Raw genomic sequence first — 22780 nt, 5'->3', positions numbered from 1 at the left:
TAGATTCCATATATATGTGTTAGCATACGGTATTTGTTTTTCTCTTTCTGACTTACTTCACTCTGTATGACAGACTCTAGGTCCATTCACCTCACTACAAATAACTCAATTTCGTTTCTTTTTATGGCTCAGTAATATTCCATTGTATATATGTGCCACATCTTCTTTATCCATTCATTTGTTGATGGACACTTAGGTTGCTTCCATGTCCTGGCTACTTCTCATGAGATTAATGAATCAAAGTGTTCTACTTCTATCTGATCCAAAGTGAATGTCTGTAGTTTAGGGAGAATCCAGTCTAGTACAGTCGTACCTCAGAAATATTGTGGGTTCGGTTCCAGACCACTGCAATAAAGTAAATATCAAAATAAGGCAACTCACACAATTTTTGTTTTGGTTTCCCAGTGCATGTAAAAGTTATATTTACACTATACTGTAGTCTATTAAGAGTGCAATAGAATTATATCTAAAAACAATTTACATACCTTAATTTAAACATTGCTAAAAAATGCTAATCATCATCTGAATCTTCAGCAAGTTATCTCTTTGCTGGTGGAGGGTCTTGCGTCGATGTTGATGGCTGCTCACTGATCAGGGTGGTGGTTGCTGAAGGCTGGGGTGGCCGTGGACATTTCTTATAATAAGACAACAATGAAGTTTGCTGACTCTGCCTTTCACAAATGACTTCTCCGCAGCATGCAATGCTGCAGATAATATTTTACCCATAATAGAACTTCTTTCAAGATTGGAGTCAATCCTCTCAAACTCTGCTGCTGCTTTATCCGCTAAGTTTATGTAATATTCTAAATCCTTTGTCCTTTGTTTTCATTTCAGCAATCATCACAACATCTTCACCAGGAGTAGATTTCATCTCGAGAAACCACTTTCCTTGCTTAGCCATAAGAAGAAACTCCTCATCTATTCAAGTTTATCATGATATTGCAGCATTTCAGTCGCATCTTCAAGCTCCACTTCTAATTCTAGTTCTCTTACTATTTTCACCACAGCTGAGGAAATCTTGAACCCTTCGAAGTCATTCATGAGGTTGGTATCAACTTCTTCCAAATTCCTATTAATGTCTATATTTTGACCTCTTCCCTTGAATCACAAACGTTCTTAATGGTGAGTATTTTCCAGAGTGTTTTCAATTTACGTTTCCCAAATCCATTAGAGGAATAACTATCTATGGCAACTACAGCCCTATGGAATGTATTTCTTAAATAATAAGACTTGAAAGTCCAAATTACTCTTTGATCCATGGGCTTCAGATTGGATGTTGTGTTAGCAGGCATGAAAACAACATGAATATCATTGTGTGTCTCCATCAGAGCTCTTGGGTGACCCAGGTACATTGTCAGTGACAGTGTGTTTTGAAATAAATCTTTATTTCTGAGCAGTAGGTCTCAACAGTGGGTTTAAAATATTCAGTAAACCATGTTGTAAATAGACGTGTTGTTATCCAGGCTTTGTTGTTCCATTTGTAGAGCACAGGCAGAGTAGACATAGCATAATTCTTAAGGGCCCTAGGATGTTTTGGAATGGTAAATGAGTACTGGCTTCAACTTCAAGTCACCAGTTGCAATAGCCCCTAACAAAAGAGTCAACCTGTCCTTTGAAGTTTTGAAGCCAGCCATTGAGATTTCTCTAGCTATGAATGTCCTAGATAGTATATTCTTCCAACATAAGGCTGGTTCATTTACATTGAAAATCTCTTGTTTAGTGTAGCCACCTTCATGAACTTATCTTAGTTAGATCTTCTGAATAACTTTGCAACTTCTATATCAGCACTTGTACTTTTATCTTGTAGAAATGGCTTCTTTCCTTAAACCTCATGAACCAAACTTTGCTGGCTTCAAACTTTCCTTCTGCAGCTTCCTTACCTCTTTCAGCCCTCATAGAATTGAAGAGAGTTAGGGCTTTGCTCTGGATTTGGCTTTGGCTTAGGGGAATGTTGTGGTTAGTTTGATTTTTCTAACCAGACCATTAAAACTTTCTCCATATCAGCAAGTCTGTTTCACTTTTTCATTTGTGTGGTCACTGGAGTAGCACTTTTAATTTCCTCTAAGAACTTTTCTTTTGTATTCAAAACTTGGCTAACTGTTTGGTGCAAGAAGCCTAGATTTAGGCCTTTCTTGGCTTTTGATACCCTTTCCTCACTAAGCTTAATCATTTCTAGCTTTTGTTTTTAAAGTGAGTGCTGTGTGATACTTCCTTTTACTTGAATACTTAGGGGTCATTATAGGGTGATTAATTGGCCTAATATCAATATTATCCTGTCTCATGTAATAGGGACGCCCAAGGAGAGGGAGAGAGACAGGGGAACAGCTGCTTGGTGGTGCAGTCAGAACATACTCAACAGTTATTGATTAAGTTTTTCATCTTGTGTGGGCGGGGTTCATGGTGCCCCCAAACAATTTCAATAGTAACGTCAAAGATCACTGATCACAGATCACCATAACAAATTTAATAATAATGATAAAGTTTGAAATATTGCTAGAATTACCAAATGTGACATAAAGACAGGAAGTAAGCCAGTGCTGCTGGGAAAATGGCACCAATAGACTTGCTTGTTGCAGTGTCGACACAAACCTTCAATTTGTAAAAAATGCAATATTTAACAAGTTCAATAAAATGAGGTATGCCTCTGTAAAGAATAGACTAGGTAGGGCCCTAGTACAATGGATATCTATTACTTTCTTCGACTATCAACTTCCCATTTTTTCTAAGTCCGTGTCTTCCCCAGTCCTGCCATCCATATTGCAGCAGCAGGATCAACCTTATAACCAGGTGACTTCAGTTGACAGGTTTGTGGTGGGCAATTTGCCAGATATGGAACACTGAGTCCCTATCCTGGAGATTTAGAACTTGGGGCCAAGAATGTCATGCTTTCATTGGGGGTCTGGACTGTTAGGAACAGTCATATGACCATATGTCCTGGCCTGTGGACCAGAGATTAAGAAGCAATGACAGAAAGAAAGAAAAATAAACCAGAACCTCAGAGAGAAGCAGAGAAGAAAATTGCTCATATCTAGTTTTTCTTCAGGCCCCGTCCCATTGTTACATTTGGGTTCAGTGAGATATCTCATAACTTTATAAAATTCTGTTTCTATATTAAACAGTTTAGAGCTGGGTTTCACTTCTAACCACAAGAATTCTATTATAATTAGTCTTAAACTAAGTTTGAAATTAATGGAGTCAAGAGCAAAAAGTGTGGCAGCTTCCATGTTTGATATGCAAGCCAGCTTATCTATATAGGAAATATGAAAAACTTAGTGGCTTTCTAAATTCAGAATCAGATGCCACTGTAGTCAACTATATTAATAAAGGTGACTCTTAGTTCTTGAGGAAAATATGACATTTAACTAACAGTACCAAAGGCAATCTCTCACCTTTTGAAAAGGTCTTTTTACTCTTTAATATGATTGTTAAAATAGCGATGGATTTTTTTTCATGGCTGGTGCTGTGGAAAGAAAATAGGAATAACTTGACCACAGTGAAAGTTTCATTTCAGAATTATTTTCAAACTACTTATATGAAAGAGCAACCAAACCAAACCAAACAAACCTCTCCTGTTCCAACTTATTTTATAAGGAAATGTGCATTTCAGACAGCTAAAAGTAAAACAAATACAAGAAATTAAAGTATTTTAAAGAAAATCTATCCATTGAAGTTTAATTATGTTGGAGAGAACCAATATTGAAAAGTGTTTAATAATAATTGCACCTTTAACAATCTAGAATTTCTGAAAATATTATATATACTCTAAATTTTTTTTTAGATTTTATTTTATTTGTTTATTTTTTAACATCTTTATTGGAGTAAAATTGCTTTACAATGGTGTGTTAGTTTCTGCTGTATAACAAAGTGAATCAGCTATACATATACATATATCCCCATATCTCCTCCCTCTTGCGTCTCCCTCCCACCCTCCCTATCCCACCCCTCTAGGTGGTCACAAAGCACCAAGCTAATCTCCCTGTGCTATGCGGCTGCTTCCCACTATCTATCTCTTTTACATTTGGTAGTGTGTATATGTCCATGCCACTCTCTCACTTCGTCCCAGCTTACCCTTCCCCGTCCCCGTGTCATCAAGTCCATTCTCTACGTCTGCATCTTTATTCCTGTCTACTCTAACATTTGTATGTGATATGTCTTAGTGATACATCAAGAAAAGAAAATATCAATTAATAACTTTCAGATATATGTTCAGGGCTCAAATCATTAACAAATTTTATTTCCACTTTCTAGCTAAAAAATAATAAATGTAATCTCTTATCCTATGTTACAGTATTCTGAGAAGCATGACTTCCTGAACAGTATATATTTTAGGTCTACATATATGCTATTATAGTCAATGTAGAATTTTTCTTTGCAACTGTTTAAATAAATACAACATATTACACAAAATAAACCTAAAACTTTATTTTTTAATAATGTATTTCTTTTTTATAAATGTAACATGTTTTCATGATAGAGGGTTTGTAGGATATATAAACATCAATCTGAAACTAAAACCATGGGAAATATATCTACTGGCTCACTGTTAGTAATTTGGTGTTGTTTATTCTAGTATCTTTTCATATAGGTTAAAGTATAGTAAATGTGTCACGAAAGGAATGGAAAGCAGTGACAAACTGGGAAGATGTTTGTAGCATGTAGAGCAAAGGATTTCATATTCTCTCTAAAACGTGTCTACATGGCTTTTAATATCTTCATAGAAATATATGTGTATATCATATATTATATATATACATAGAAATATATTGTATATTTATATTATACACTTGTATATATCAATAACTTATTTACACTTGTATGTGTAAATAAGATTTTATTTAATATATCTAGCTAGCTCCTTGTTGATAGAACATTAGCTCAAAATTTTTGCTCTTATAAATAATCCTGCAATTAACATTCTTGTACGTAAATCCTGGAAACATCTATAATTATTTCTTAAGCAAAATTATTAATAGAGAAATTATTGCATCAAGAGAAATGAGCATTTTTAAGGCTCTTGACATGTCTTGCCAGATGGGATTAAGATAATTTTTAAAATATGCTTTAAGATATTTAACATATTGCTTTGTACTAAGTATAATAAAATATGGTCATTACCCACCTGGTCATGGGTCTCTTCCAAGTGTATCTGCCCCAACTCCTCTCCTAAAGAAACTGAGGTCAACAAGCTGGTGTAGCTTTCTATTTGCTCATGCAAACATATGTATGAAGTGTGTTTCTTCATTTTTAACACCAAATAGAACCATATTAATGACAATAATCAGTGTCATTATTTCTTTCAAAAATATTATGTACATCAAGGAGGTTTATTCCCTATATTTTCTTTTAAGAGTTTTATGTTTTACAGTCTTACATTTAAGTCTTTAATCCATTTTGAGTTAATTTTTCTGAGTGGTGAAAGATAGGAGTCCAGTTTCATTCCTTTATTTGTGAGTACCCAATTTTCCCAGCACCACTTATTGAAGAGACTGTCTTTTCTCTATTGAGTATTCTTGGCTCCCTTGTCAAATAATAGTTGGTCATACATTCATGGGTTTATTTCTGGGCTGTTGATTCTGTTCAATTGGTGTGTGTGTCTGGTTTTTTTTGTTTTGTTTTGTTTTGTTTGTTTTAAATTATAGTGTGCTAAATAAATATTAGCTTTATTTTTAAAATTTTCCCATATATTTATAATCAACACTAAGTTTTAAATATTTTAACAAATATTTAAAAAAAGTTTTATTGGAGTAGAGTTGATTTATAGTGTTGTGTTAGTTTCTGCTGTACAGCAAAATGAATCAGTTATACATATACATATATCCACTGTTTTTTTAGATTCTGTCCCCATATAGGTCATTACAGAGTGAACATATAGGTCAATGGAACAGGTTAGAAAGTCCAAAGATAGACCCAAGCAGCTGTGGTCACCTAATCTATGACAAAGCAGGCAAGAATATACATACAATGAGAAAAGACCGTCTCTTAAATAAGTGTGGCTGGGCAAACTGGACAGCTACACGTAAAAGAGTGAAATTAGAACACTCCCTAACACCATACACAAAAGTAAACTCAAAATGGATTAAAGACCTAAGTGTAAGGCCAGACACTATAAAACTCTTAGAAGCAAACATAGGCAGAACACTCTTTGACATAAATCACAGCAATATCTTTTTGGATCCACTTCCTAGAGTAATGAAAATAAAACCAAAAATAAACAAGTGGGACCTAATTTATCTTAAATGCTTTTGCACAGCAAAGGAAACCATAAAAAAGTGAAAAGACAACTCAGAGAATGGGAGAAAATATTTGCAAATGAAGCAACTGACAAGGGATTAATCTCCAAAATATACAAAAAGCTCATGAGGCTCTATATCAAAAAAAACCAAACAACCCAGTCAAAAAATGGGCAGAAAATCTAAATAGACATTTCCCCAAAGAAGATATACAGATGGCCAAAAAGCACATGAAAAGATGCTCAACATCACTAATTATTAGAGAAATGCAAATGAAAACTATAGTGAGGTATCATCTCACACAGATCAGAATGGCCATCATCAAAAAATGTACAAACAATAAGGCTGGAGAGGGTCTGGAGAAAAGGGAACCCTCTTGCACTGTTGGTGGGAATGTAAGTTGATACAGCCACTATGGAGAGCAGTATGGAAGTTCCTTCAAAAACTAAAAATAGAGCTACCATATGATCCTGCAATCCCACTACTGGGCATATACCCTGAGAAAACCACCCCAACGTTCATTGCAGCACTATTTACAATAGCCAGGGCATGGAAGCAACCTAAATGTCCATTGATAGAGGAATGGATAAAGAAGATGTGGTACATATATACAATGGAATATTACTCAGCCATAAGAAAGAATGAAATAATGCCACTTGTAACAACACGGATGGACCTAGAGATTGTCATACTGAGTGAAGTAAGTCAGGCAAAGACAAATACCATATGATATCGCTTATATGTGGAATCTAAAAAATATGGTACAAATGAACTTATTTACAAAACAGAAATAGAGTCACAGATGTAGAAAACAAACATAAGGTTACCAGCGGGGAAAGTGGGATGGGGGAAAGGGATACATTGGGAGACTGCGATTGACATATACACACTACTATATATAAAATGGATAACTAGGGCTTCCCTGGTGGTGCAGTGGTTGGGGGTCCGCCTGCCGATGCAGGGGGCATGGGTTCGTGCCCCAGTCTGGGAGGATTCCTCATGCTGCGGAGCAGCTGGGCCCGTGAGCCATGGCCTCTGAGCCTGCGCATCCGGAGCCTGTGCTCCGCAGCGGGAGAGGCCACAACAGTGAGAGGCCCGCGTACCGCAAAAAAAAAAAAAAAAAAAAAAAAAAGGATAACTAATAAGGACCTACTGTATAGCTCTGCTCATACTCTGTTTTGTGTGTGTGTGTGTGTGTTTTCACTTATTTTTATTTTTTTAACTTTTAATTTTATATTGGAGTATAGTTGGTTAGCAATATTGTGTACAACAAAGTGATTCATTTATACGTATACATGTATCAGTACTCTGTATGTGTCTGTTTTTATGCCTGTACCATACTGTCTTGATTACTATAGTTTGAAATCAGGAAGTGTGATGCATCCAGCTTTGTTTATCTTTCTCAGGAATCCTTTGGCTATTTGGGGTCTTTTTTGGATCCATACAAATTCTAGGATTTTTTTCTTTTCGTTTTATAAAAAAGTGCCGTTGGAATATTGATAGGGACTGCATTTAATCTATAGATAGCTTTGGTTAGTATGACTTTTCCATGATTTTCATTGAGAGTTTCTTACTCTTGTCTGATATTTGTTTTACTATTGGAGCATTAAACTTTATATTGACTATTAATTGCTTTCAATATATGAAAGGACTAACCCTTTGCTTGCTATATATGTAGGATGTATGTTATTTTTCTTTTATTTTACATTATAGAGATTGTATTTTTGAAGGAAAAATTTTAACTATTATGCAGTCAATCTACCAAGTTTCCATAAAGGTTTAAATTTATCCAGCATTCACGTATAATTTATGTGGTAGAATCAATTGTCTATTTTTATCTGCTGTGTTTAAGAAAGTCTTAAACACTATATATGTGATACTTATTTTACATGATAATATATTCTTCATAGCTACAATTCTGGGTCTCACACATATGTTAAATCAAATTTATATGTATTTGACTTGTAGTCAAAATTTTGTCAAAGCTCCATTTTCATATTTGTTAGTAATATGTGGATAATGTGAAAGCCATATATTTATAGATTAATCTTTTCCACTACTTGTAAACTTTCAATATGTAAGTGTTGCAAGACATTTCAGGACTTTAGAGGTTATGATTCAAAGAAACTGATTTGAGTTTTCAGGAGTAGAGCCAAAGAAAATACTTCATTGTTTGATGAGTTTATATGGGTTTTTTCTTGAGAGTTTGGTAGTAGTAGAAAAAATAATATGAAAAATTGCTGTAACAGAAGCAAATAGTTTGAAAATTTGAACTAATTTGAACTAAACAGGAACAGACTCACAGATCTAGGAATCAAACTTATGATTACCAAAGGGGAAACATGGGGGGAAGTGATAAATTAGGAGTCTGAGATTAACATATACACCCTACCATATAGAAAATAGATAACTAACAAGGACCTACTGTATAGCACAGGGAACTCTACTCAATGTTCTGTAATAACCTATATGGGAAAAAAATCTGAATAAGAATGTATATATATATTTAAAAAAGAAAATAAATACTATGACACATTAAAATTATTACTAAACATTTTAAGAGGCTCTATTTATATAATAATAAACTTGTTAAAACTTGTGATCTTTTTAGATCACAAACATTGTTTTCAGTTTTCTACTTCTAATCTGAGTTAAATACCATTTGAAATTTGAAGAATTTGTTTCTGACCTATTTATTTATCTGAAACACTCATTAAACAATATTTTATTTGTATATTATTGTAGTTTTCAGGTTTTTCATTTGTAACTAATACTTTACACTTACTTAGTACTTTGCAGCTTTTACTACCAAAGTCTAATGTGATACTTAAAATAACCCTGAAATAAGAAGAACTACTAATCAATACAGTGGCTTTTCCTTATAGAGTTCACATTTAAATTATTGACAAGATTTACACACAGAGAATATTTATTTCCAAACTATACCACACTTTTTCAGGAACAGTTATAGAACTAAAGGAGGTCACATAAATATTACTGGTATTGATATTGCTAAAAATATTTAACAATTACTGCTGTTTCTTCTGTGCCAGGCTTAGTTTCGGCTCAACAGGTATCATCTTATTTAATTCTACAAACAACCATATGTAGCAAGTCTCTTATGTTACCCATCTTACAAATGAAGAACCTAGTGTTTAGAGAAATTGCCAGCTATCTCAGTGAGGGAAAGCTAGAATCTCTCAGGTGCAAAGTTCTTATTCTTATTCATTAAAATTTACTGACCTTATAGATATGCACTTTTTTAAAGCTGATATAAAATAATTTAGAAAAAAGTTCTGTAGGAATTGAAACTATAGGCAGATAATGTCAGTACAAATGTTAGTATTTAAAATGCCTTTTAAGAGTAACCATGATGTCTTCTTGGGTAAGATTGACCACTGCTTTACTCCTTCTCATCCTCAATCTGTGCCAACCCTCAAAAACTTTGGTTCCATCAAGGAATCTTTGTGACTTTCCATACATTCACAGTTCATCATAAAAGCAATTAAGAAACAAACCACTTTCTTAAACAATTTGTTTTCTAACAAGTATGTCACAGATGAAGATATGTATATCTTATAGATATGAAATCCACAGGCAAGGTTTATGAAATGGTCTCATTATGGAACAGTGACTTTAAGACCAAACTGTTCTTATGTAAGTGTGTAAATTTATCATTACTTGATTTTCTAATACTAGGATTTTCAACTTTTTGAAGTTGATAAAGCTTACAGCTATATATTTATCTTCCTAACAGCCCCACCCACCTGAATTCAGTTGTATGCCTTGTCTGGATTTTAATATCAATGTTGAATGATATTAGGTTTATTTAGATTTTTTATAAAAAGAATTTTGCAATTTGTCTTGAAGTAACTCAGAAAAGTCCATAAAGCTTTTTTGAACACCCCCCACACTTCTATTTAGCTTAATACAGGCCACTTTTCCAAAATTTACAATAGTCTAGTTAACATAGAAAAATCACTTTCATATTATATAATCCCCGTATTTTATTTTTATACCATTTTATTTTATTTTTTTTGAAGTTTAGTTGATTTACAACATTATATAAATTTTAGGTATACCACATCATGGTTCACAATTTTTAAATTTATAGTGATTATAAAATATGTGCTATATTCCATACCCCCCATTTTTAATGTTCTCATTTTGCACATCAGATATTTCTTAATAGAATTAAATAGGAGGATATTTTCTACTAACTAATCCTCAAAACACAATATGTAATACACAAATACTATTACATATAACAGACAAGCAGTACAGTTATTATTATTATTATTTTTAGATTATTAGTTGAAGGAACTGAGACTCTGTGAGGTTAATTGATTTGCCCAAGATCACATATGGTGTAAGTGGTTAACCCTGGTTGGAATGCTTTTTTAAAAATAAAAGTATGTAATTATTGCTTCTTCATAAATAGTTGCTAATTATACAGAATCTAATGTATCATTAAAATAAATAAAGACCATCATTCAAGCACTCCAGTTAGAAAAATAAAATCATGTCTTCTTTTTAACCTGACTTTTTCATTCAATGTTACACTGTATAAGTGTTGTTCTACAAGGTAACTTAACTGCTATCTAATATCTCATGTGCAAGAATGTATTTTAATCAATACATGTATTTTAATTCCATTTTCTTACATTTCCATTAACACTGAAATAAATATATATTTAACTTATAATGTATTTTGATTCTTAAAATACATTTTTAAAAGTGGAATTTTTATGGTTAAAATACTATATTAAAGCCTATATTCAAATTGTTAAACAAAAGTAAATTGAATTTACAGTTTTTCCTAAATTATAGTCTAGTTTCTGAAAATTTATCAATTTACTGTAATTTTAAGTATCACATTTTTAATGTAAAGTGTTCTTTAATTATTTTTGATTAAATTTTGTTTTCTATTCTATAGCAGTATTTATTTCTTCATAAACATCACCATATTAAATTATTATATTTATGTACAGTAGTCCCTCAGTATCTGGAGAATTGGTTAGGGACCCCCTGGATACCAAAATTCAGAGATGCTCATTCCTTTATATAAAATTATGTAGTATTTGCATATAGCCTACACACATCTCCCCGTATATTTAAAATCATCTCTTGATTACTTATAATACCTAATACAATGTAAATGCTATGTAAATAGTTGTAAATACAATGTAACTCCTAAGTAAATAGTTGCCAGTGCACGGCAAACTCAAGTTTTGCTTTTTGGAACTTCCTAGAATTTGTTTTTCGAATATTTTGATCAGCGGTTGGAACCTGCAGATAGAGAGGGCCAACTGTATATTTTAATACACAACACAGAAAATAGTTTTTTTCAGTCCTTCCTTATCTAATTTATTTTTCTTAAAACACTAGGAACATTTTTTTCAAGTTTCATTACAAAAAATCTATTGAAATTTTGACTGGAATTTCTAATTTGGAAAGTTTGTAATACTGACTCTTTAAAAACAGAACTTTATATCTGTATCCATAATATTTTAAGTCTCTAAGTTAAATTTATGTTATTTCTATACATATTTCTATATACTTCTTATTAAATTTCTTTTGAGGAATTTAATATTTTTATATATTTGTGTCCAAGGAGGGTTATTATTTTCATATTACATTTTATAATTAACATTGACTGATATATAAGAAAATCATTGTCTTTTGAAATTAGTTTATCCTCATAAAGAACTTATTCTTTAAGTTTTTACCCTTTCTTATTTTTTTTAGATAGCAAAACTCTTATTTGCTAATGATAATCATTTGACCTTATTTTCAGTACTTGTATATTCTGTTGTTGCTTTTATGTTCATGTTGAGTTGCTTTGATAGCTTTGTGTAAAATGTATGAAGGTGTAAATTTTTTCTTATTTCTGGTTATTATGAATTCAGCATAAAGCTGATTCTTATTGCTTTTTAAATAACATTCATTTTTTCTAAAAAAGTCTAGGATGGATCTTGAATTTTAACTAATCCATTTTAAACCTCTTTTTAGATGATTGTATGGTTTTACAATCTTACCTATTGAGGAATGATGAACAGTCCTTGAATTGCTGGAATTATTTTTAAATTTATTTTGGATTATATTTTAATATATGATCTGATTTTATATGCTATTATATTATTTAAGAACTTGGACTCTATAATTTAAAAAATAAATTTCTATACCATTACTTATTTTTATAAGGCTTTAATATTAGAGGCCTATAAACTTCACAGTAATTAGAAAGTTTATTTCTTAGAATATTTGCCAAAAATTTTCTGAGATATGGTTGACAACTTTCTTAATTTTTTCCATTGTTATTGGTTTATTTAGTTTTTCTTGAGTCAATTTTGTTGATTCATAGTTTCTAAAAAATGTTTTTTCATTTAAAACAGACATGACTTATTAACAGCCTTTGCCTGTCTAAAGAGGAGAAATTTGTTTATGTTATTATATTTTATATTTGTTTTTGCTTTATTTCCCTCTCTCAGCCATTATTTCTGGTGAAAGAGAATTGCAGTGCTTCTCTGAAGGTTGAATGTAGTTTGTCATCTTCAGTTACTATCCAAATACATAGATCTACTATTTACTTCCTCCATAATATTCTCAATAACAAAAGGCTATTAACACTTCCAGTTTTAGACCATATAATCTTAGATTTAGATATTAGCAATAGTTAATATTAATCCAGCAATAAAGGCATGATACAACATGGTAGTTACTGGCTTAATTATATTTAAATTTTAAATTTTGATTAATTTTAATGTTTCATTAAAAAAACTGAAAAAGAGGGAGAAATCAACTGCTTTTCAAATAACCCTTTCTTGAACTATAAAAGTACAGCCTGTTCTTGTTACCTAATTATATCCAGCCACATTTTAATATTCTCTTCTCACCTGAAGCTACAAACAAATTTGTGGAAAAAAAGGTGAAAGCACTGTTGCATAATTAGAAGACCCCATACTTATAAAACAGCCTTGCACTTGTTATGCAGTTGAACATATTTTCTATTTCATTCTCTTCTTCAGAAATCCAAATTCGGTATTTGTTGGGTTTAATTATATACTTTCCTTTGTGACTAATTTTGTCAATTTGTATTGGCCTGTGCTTTTCTCAAGCTTGTTCTCCACATCTTAGGTTCACTTTTCAATTTGGTTGATTCTTCATTTGACTATTTCTAATAATTTTAACATTTTTATGACATAATTTCTCTCCTTAAAATACTTCCTTAGCTCTCTCAGTTTTTATTCCGTCTGTTTTCTCTTCTTTTATCTTCTTAAAATATGGAGCCCATATTTTTATTTTTCTGAGTGCTCAGTGCTTATTATGTAAAATTTTATATTATTGGTTAATATATTCTTCATCTTAAATGTCACACTATATTTTATTCTTTCTGTTGCAAATATTTTTTTCACATAAATAACTTGTAGGTACTTTTTGTTTGTTTGTTTACTCATCCATAGATGGGCAGCAGAATGAAGAACAATTATCTGAAAAATATATCAAATAAATTAAGTTCTTTTTGCACTCTTGCATTTTGTAATCCTTAAAAATCAACGTAGAGTACCATGTAGGACTGGTAGCCTAGGTGTGTAAAATAGGTACCCTCCACTTTATGCCATTATTTAATATTTTACAGTAATGTGACCTTCCTATTTAGTTCGTAGTTTCATTTACATGTATCTTGCTCTGAAATAACAGAGCTACAATGTGAGGAATTGTAGCTATCTTCACTTTCTTGTCCACAATTCATTATCTAACACCATCCCTACTTCTGATTTCCACCTTAACCATGACACTATAACTGCTCTTCTCTCTAATACCAGTGACTGCCATGGTCCATTAGCCAAGTCTAACAGACAATTCTTACCTCTTATTTTCTTTAAGCATAGAGCAACATTTGGCCACTCCTTTATTCTTGAAACCTCGCCTCATTTAACTTCATTTCTTCCGCCTCTTCTATCTTAGTAATCAGTAATTGTCTTTGCTGGTACATAATGGAGTACCTGAGATTGTCCTGGATCCTTTTTCTCCTCTTTGTCTCTACCCGCTTCCTAGATGATCTCCTATAAACCTTTGGTTTTAAATACATTGTATATGCTGTGGGCTCCCAAGTTTATATTTTAAGCTCTGACATCTTTAAGTTCCAAGACTTCTATATCCAAACTGCCTACTTGATATGTCTTCTTTAATGTCTCATAAAAATCTCAAACTTGATATGTCCAAAAAAATGTTTTGTGTTTTGTTACCATTTATCTTTCTCCTTTAGCCTCCCAATCTCAGGAGTTTCATTGTTTATTAAGAAACAATCATCCACTCAGTTTTTCAAATCAGAGATTGAGGATCCTCATCTGTATTACTTCTCAAATCTACACTCAGCAGACAGAAGAATTTCTTAAGAACATAGATCATGTCACTTTGACTTTCCTACTAAATTCCTTTAATACTTTCCATTTCTACTGCAATGACATTGGAACTACTTATCACAGCTTTATTTAATTCATGAGTCTTCATTTGTTCTTCTGCCTTCCTTTCCAAACTCATCTTGACCCTTTCCACAATCAGTCTGTATGCTTGATTATATTGTTCTGTTTTCTTTTTTATTTCAAGCCCCTTTCATTCACTGGACTTTCACCTGGCTCCTACAACTGCTGGATTGCTATTGCCCCATATTTTTGAAAGGCAAGTTTATTATCATCCTTTAGTTATCAATTTGAAAGTCATGTTCTCAGAGATGCCTTCATAACCACTGAATCTAAGGCAAATTCCTCATCCTCCATCACTATCTGCTGCTATTTATCACAATCTGTAATGTTTTTTTTTTCATGACAGGGACCTCACCTGATTCATAGCATTAACTCAACTCCTTGTGTGGCATCTGCATGTCTAGATAAAGACTCTAGAGGCCCTAAGCATTGATAAGATGGTAGAGCCCTTCTCCAACAAACATTAAGTTTAAAATATATATGAAAGTGCAAAATAAGTTTGAAGTATAAGTCTGATCTTTATCATGATGACTGTTTTGAGTGAATAACTTAGTAAACATTAGAATTTTTCTCATATTTTTGGTGATCCTACGTTGAAGGCACTTTTTTTTTAAATATAGAAGTTTCAAGTGTACAGCATCATCATTAGGCATCTGTATACACCACAAAGTAATCACCACCACAAGTCTAGTTACCATCCATCACCATTCAGTTGACCCCCTATATCCATTTTCCCAACCACCCCCAATCCTCTTCCCCTCTGGTAAAAACTAACCAATCTGTTCTCTGTATCTGTGAGTTTGTTTTTGTCTTATTTTGTTTGTTTGTTTAGATTTCACATATGAGCTAAATCATATTGTATTTGTCTTTCTCTGTCTGACTTATTTCACTTAACATAATACCCTCGAGGTCTATCCATGACATTGAAAATGGCAGTATTTCATTCTTTTTATGGCTGAGTAATAGTCCACTATATATATATATATATATATATATATATATATATATATATATATCACCTCTTCTTTATTCATTCATCCATTTTTGAACACTTAGGTCGTTTCCATATCTTGGCTATTGTAAATAACGCTGCTATGAATATAAGGATGCATATATCTTGTTTCCTGGCTGTCTTTGTAGTTCCTCTCTTTTTCTTTCTTCTTCTCTTTCACTCTGCCCTCGTGTTTTGGTGGTTTTCTTTAGTGTTATATTTAGATTCCGTTCTCATTTTACTTTGGGTAATTAAGGTTTTTCCTGATAGTTACTGAGGTTAACATATAATATTTTGTATAAATAGCAGTCTGTTTTAAGTTGGTAACAACTTAAATTGGAACACATCACAAAACTTTTATCTTTTTATTTCCCCCCTATATTTTATACTGTTGATGACACATTTTACATCTTTTTATTATATGCATCCCTTAACTAATTATTGTAATTTAAGTTAATTTTACTACTTTTGTCTTTTAACCTTCATGCTGGCTTTACAAGTGGTTGATCCATTCTATCTTTATTATAAATTTACCTTTCCTAATGAGATTTTTACTGTTGTATGTTTTCTTATTATTAGTTCATTTCTTTTCAGCTTAGAGAAATTCCTTTAACATTTCTTGTAGGGCTGGTTTAGTGGTGGTAAACTCCTTTAGTTTTTGCTTATCTAGAAAACTTTTAATCTCTCCTGAGTGATAACCTTGCTAAGTAGAGAATTCTTGTTTGGAAGTTTATTTCTTTCAGCACTTTGAATATGTCAGGCCACTCGCTTCTGAAAAATCTGCTGATGACCCTTACGGGGTTTCCCTTGAATATAACAAGTTGTTTTTCTCTTTGTGCTTTTAGGATTCTCTCTTTATCCTTGGTGTGTGTCTCTTTGGATTCATCTTATTTGGAATAATTTGGGGCTTCCTGGACTAGATGTCTGTTCCCTTCCCCACATTAGAGAAGTTTTTAGCCACTATTTCTTCCAGTAGTTTTTCTGACCCTTTATCTCTTTCTTCACCTTCTGGGAAGAAGGTATAATGTGAATGTTATTCCACTTGATGTCCAAAAGTTCCCTTAAGGTGTCTTCAATTTTTTAAATCCTTTTTTAATTATGCCATTCTGTCTGGGTGAGTTTCATTGCTTTTTCTTCCACCTCACTGATTCATTGTTCTACCTCATCCTGTCTGCTACAAGACCTCTAGTAAATTATGACTTCTGTTTTGTACTTTCTTTTTTTTCCATCTCTTTGTTGAAATTCTCATTTTGTTCATCTATTCTTCTCCTGAGTTTAGGGAACATCTTTATGATCATTACTTTGAGCTCTTTATTAGGTAGACTGCTTATCTCCATTTCCTGTAGTTCTTTTTTTGGGGTTTTGTCTTGTTCTTTCATTTGGAACATATTCATCTGCCTCGTTATTTTGCCTAAATGTCTGTGTTTGTTTCTATGTATTAGGTAAATCAGCTACCTCTCCCAGTCATGAAAGAGTGGCCTTATGTAGGAGGTGTCCTGTGGGACTCAGAAGCACAATCCCACCTGGCCACCAGAGCCAGGTATTCAAGGGGTGTCCTTGAATAGGCTGCATATGCCTTCCTGTTGTGGGAGGGCCATGCTTGTTGATGTGGCATGCCCTGGCCAGCTGTGAGGCCTGGGCAAAGCTGAGGCATGGGTGTAGCTCTCATCAGGGTGTGCCCATTGGAGACGGGGTTAGAAGGAGAATTCCAGAATGGCACCCACCAGCACTGGCATTGACAAGGTAGCCTGAAAGTGCAAAAATTGTGCCTGCCAGTGTCTCAGTCCTTGGGGAGCATCCCAACTGATTCTTCCCTCTCTGGTAGATGCTTTAAGATTAGTGTGTACCCTTCACCTACGGTCTATGCACTATTCAATCTGATGTTTTTGTGCTGGTTTTCAGGTTGAGTGAGTCTATCAACTAGATTTTTAAGAGCGGGTTTTCCATTCCCTGCAGTTCTATAGTTTTTCTGGGCATATTCCCTGTCGGTTCGGTTTACAAAGCCAGGTGTTTAAGGGGCACATCTCTCCTGTGCAAGAATTAGGGGTTGGGGTACCTGATGTGGAGCTCAAATCCCTCGCTCCTCAGGGAGAAGATCCATACCTTTGTAACCCTTCCCAATTGTGGATCGCTGCTGCTGGGCTGTGCGTTTTTTTTTTCCCCTTGGTGATACCATGTCTCTGCCTCTCCTACCTGTCTTGATCTTTGTTTTGGAGGCTCTCTTCATCTAGTTTTCAGGTCCCTTTTTGGAGGAATTATTGTATATGTAATTGTAGATTTATTGTGTTTGGGGGAGGAGGTGAGTTCAGGATTTTCCTATGCCGCCATCTTGAACCTTCTCCTGATAGCACTTTAAGTAAGTACTTAGGTTGTCTTGTAGGTATTCTTATATTACTTAACAAATAGTACTTTATTAACAAATGAAGAAATGAGTGAATGGATATTGTAAATTTGATTGCAACATAAGGATTCTTAGTGCTTCCTGATATCTTGGGAAAAGAAAACTGCTCAGTTCTTATATTCAGGAAGTCTCTTTTCAGGTAGAAGTCTCAAAACGTCTTATCAGGTATGTTTTTAATTCATGTAGAGTGGGACAAAAGCCTTGATGATCAACTGAAAATTGGAAATATAACAACTTTGCTGCCAATCAGAGATGGTGTGGAAGATGGAGAAACTCATAGGGCAAAAAGGTTTATGGTGAAGGAAGTGCTGCCTCTGCTTTTACTGTTGCAACTATTACTTTTCTGGATATTATAAAGGAAGTAATTGAAGAAGGAGGCTATTCATAAGAGGATAGGATGATCCTGGATTTAAGGCTACAAAGGATAAATTTTCCATTACTTTAGGACACTGTGCTGACTATTACTCCTACAGAAGACTTTTACCTTTATTTTGATAAATACAGTTTCATTAAGAGATTGGTCTTCCAAAGTTTGCTGCATACCCGTTACTTAGTCAACTCCAAAAATTGAATAATGGTGTTTTTAAATAATATATCATCATTGATTTTCAAAAGGAGCTCAATGTCTTTTATCTCAAGGACAATTTTAGTTTCAAGATTCTTCTTATCCCCACCATTGTTCCTCACCACCCACCATCTGTTGTGAATATTAGTAAGGATATGCACTTGCTTTTTGCTTTCCATTAGTATTCCAATTGCTAAAGAAAGTAGAGATCCTGGGAGATATTGCCATTTTTCAGGTTTATTACCTGGCAAGTGTTTTTGACAGACCAATTACAATTTTGCAAAACAACATTCTTATATTAATATAAAATTGGAAGTTCACCATAGAAAATGCCTTCAGTAGGGCTGATAAACATAAGAAATAGGTAAGGAATAGGGACATGGAGAGAGTGTGCATGTCTTTTGCCTTTTCATATGCATATGCCATATGGAAGGCTGTATATGCCATATTTAAGAACCTTACAAGTCAGCTTTGACATAGAAGATGAAGTAAGTTCTTCAGTTTCATAAGGAGGATATTTCTGATGATGATCTTTTTACACTGAAACAGCATAATAGATGAAAGAAAGTGAAACATAGCCCAGAATGAAGAAATGTAAATATACAAATTAATCACATCTGAAATAAAAGGCAGGTATATTTTATTGTTCATTTTGGTCAGTTTCTGTGAGTGGCTGGATGAGGGACAACACTGTAAATCTGCTCCTGCATTGCTATCTTTCCAGGAGGACTTATTCACAGTTCAGAATCCAGACTAAAATAGAGTTGGTTATTCTTTTTACAGCATCACTGCAGGTGTTCCTTGCCTTTTAAACCTAATACCCTACTACTAACATTCAAGTTTACAGTACAAATAAACATAAGACTATTTGCATTACAAAATAATATATGATTTTTAACAAGATTCTTCTATATAATAAGTCCTCCTCCAAAGTTCACAAAAAATGGGAATCAGTTTATCAAATGTTAATTATTCAGCCTTTCACGATCATAACTATTATGCTTTCTGTGAGATAAACTTGCTTTTGGAAATAAATACTTTCAATGCTTGGCACTTTTCCTAAAGAAAAATAGCAATTACTGAAAACAAGTTACTTAACTATATAGTTCAGCAAGCTGTCATGTTTGTAGGTAATAAAGGCTTAAATACAATCCACAGCTTTCCTAGGGGCAAGCAGAGTTTCCTCTTTGCTGAAGTAATATGATCAGATATTCTAGGTTTTGTATGCTTTTAGACATTGCCAGAGTTTGCACTAGCTGTAAGCAGCTAAGAGTAGAGGTGACAGGTAGGCCAGAATATAATGAATTGTAGTAATCCTAACAAGAAATAACGGAAGCACATCTGAGGGTTTTTCTGTCCCTGGGAGACTGAGTAAGATATACTCTAGAAAGGCTCCTAGTATGATAATAAGATGACTGTGCAACCTGATTAATATGGACCTCAAAAACAATGCACAGACTCTAAAATCAGTTCAGTGTTATGAGCCCTAAGACATTGAGGATATACTAGATGTCAGAGGGAAAAACTAAAAAGAAATATAAAGATTGATGTTGAGGAGACCCTATGAGTAATAATTTAGTCTTGTCTACATGTAACTTTAAAAAGTTGGATGATATCCAAGCCTGAAAGTAAGAGAGACCATTATGTGGCATGCAGAAAGCCATCATAAGGCCCATGGGGATGGGAAACAGACTGGAGTGTGTCATCTGTGCTTATCTGACACAGAAATATATTGGTTCTAAAACCAACATTCACAATAAATAAGCAGATACAAACTTATATTTCATATATATATATATATATATATATATATATATATATATATATATATATATAAGTAAAGCAACATATTAAAATTACTATTCTTTTTGTTTCATGTAAATACAAATATATACTATCACTTAAAGGACACAGTCCTACCCTCAAAAAGCTTATATTTCAAAACAGTTACAATGTAAATGGTTTCCAATTATAGTTTACTATTAAATTGCCCTATTTTTTTTACTTTTGTTTTTCAGAATATCCTATGTGCTTTTAGCTATTTTTCCCTTGGTAATTTTTGAGATTCAAAAAGAGTTAAGAAAAGTGATGTTTATAGAATAATAGAGGCTGTGATATTGAGGATTATAGACATCTATAATCAATGGACAATAAAGTGCCAATATTTAAAATAAACATTTATTTTAACAGATTAAAAATTCTTATATAAAAACTGCAGTGCATTAAAAAATGTTAAACAATCCAGTTTTGTTTTTCCATAACAACAGGTGGGAACTAAATCTAGAAAGATTCTTGGAATAGAATACTGAACTTGTAACGATAGGTTTGTTTTTGCACAGGGAGTTGTGTGTTAGAGGATAAGAGCTGTGTCTGCAGGACAGAAACATGCAAGGAAAGCCAGATTTGATTAGTCTTCCAGATGCTGCCTGCTAACTATTTCATTTTCTCTGGGTGGACATAATTTTAAAATAGTGGCCTGAAATAGCTATAGAATGCCAAATAATAATTTTAGAAATTAAAAAAAAATTTTCCTATAAGCTTTATTTCAGCTATCAAATTTTATCCAGTTTCCCTCACGTGATCTAAAACTGTTCTCAGATAGCAGTGAACTTTGTGTATTCTTAACTAGGCCACATTTAATATAGAAGCATATTTTTAGATTCATTCTTCTCAAATTTTACTTATGAATCTCCTATTGTGAGTTTATCTTGAGTTCTACCCCAAAGAGCAAAAATAATGCTATTTCTTAATCTTACCCTAATAGTAATGTGTATATATATAAATATTTATGTATATAAATAAAATTTACATATATAAATTTTCATAAGCCAACACATTTAACTTTTTGACAATGATGGTGATTAGCCTAATTTCTAAATTTTCCTTCTTTTACAGGCCACATTTTATTGACATTTTCAGAAACCTCTTAAGTAGCACAATGTGGTACATTATTTTAATGCCTCTATAAGAATCCTTGTGTAATTTTATATACTTCCTGCAAGTTATACATTTATATTTGTAAGTTCTTGTTCAACCTGATTCATGGTCATGTGGTTCATACATACTAAAAAGCATGAAGTTCCACTGATTTTATTTATATTTGAAATTAGATATTTCATTCCATTTATATATTTTATGAACATGCTTACATGGTACTAGTTTAACTTAAGTAAGTGGGCAGTCAGTTGCCTAGTACAGCCACTTGTTTAGGAAAATGATAGTCGTTTATGATTTAGATACATTTATATGCAAGATGTAATCACAGAAAGGGTCACCAAACCTGTTCTTTTCACTGTAATTGAATTTCCAATTCATTGAGGGATGACTGATTTAATGCTTAAATGAATACTCTAACTTTGATATCAAACTACTCATCATGACAGCAAGTAGTTTCTTGGTCTGTTTAGAATGTGTCAAAATTTATGTGGCATTGCATGCACAAAGATGAAAAAAATGGGAAAACATATCTAAGGAGAATGGAGCATACATTGTATTATGTGATCTTCAAGTTTTCGAATCATATGTGTTATGAGTCCAAGAATTAAAGAAAAACTATAACTACTATGTGTCATGTCTATACCATACCTTTTAACTTCATATTTTCAACTACTGTAACTATGCTGCTATTTTATAACAGTTGTGCCAATTTAAAAAATCACTAAGAAATATTATATGCTTGTCATTTGAGCTAAAAAAAGGCCCATTTTTAATACTGAAGCAAATTAATTCTTCTGAGAAAGCTGTGGTTATATTTAAGCTCCTTGTTAATTGTATTAATAAGGTTAATCATGGTTCATATCATTACAGACAAGTGCCAGTTCCTAAGCAAAACTAGAGGAACATCATCTCATATATTTTCCCAGTACTTTATAATATCTTCCAAATGAAGATAATTCATCAATAAAATTGTTTCAAACAACTGATCCCACAATTTTGTTATGTAATAATAACAACCAAATGATTTCTACGTAACATTTACAAAGGTTTTTTTTTTAAAATGCATGCATACTTTATCTAACATTTTACTGTTGCAATTAATAAAATATGGTTTTAGGCCAAAATAGGGTATGTGGAAAACCTGAAACAGAGGTGCACACTGTAATTGGT

This window comes from Mesoplodon densirostris, chromosome 12 (assembly GCF_025265405.1).
Source record: "Mesoplodon densirostris isolate mMesDen1 chromosome 12, mMesDen1 primary haplotype, whole genome shotgun sequence".
Classification (NCBI taxonomy): domain Eukaryota; kingdom Metazoa; phylum Chordata; class Mammalia; order Artiodactyla; family Ziphiidae; genus Mesoplodon; species Mesoplodon densirostris.
The sequence above is the reverse complement of the archived record's forward strand: the minus strand, read 5'-3'. Positions refer to the sequence as shown.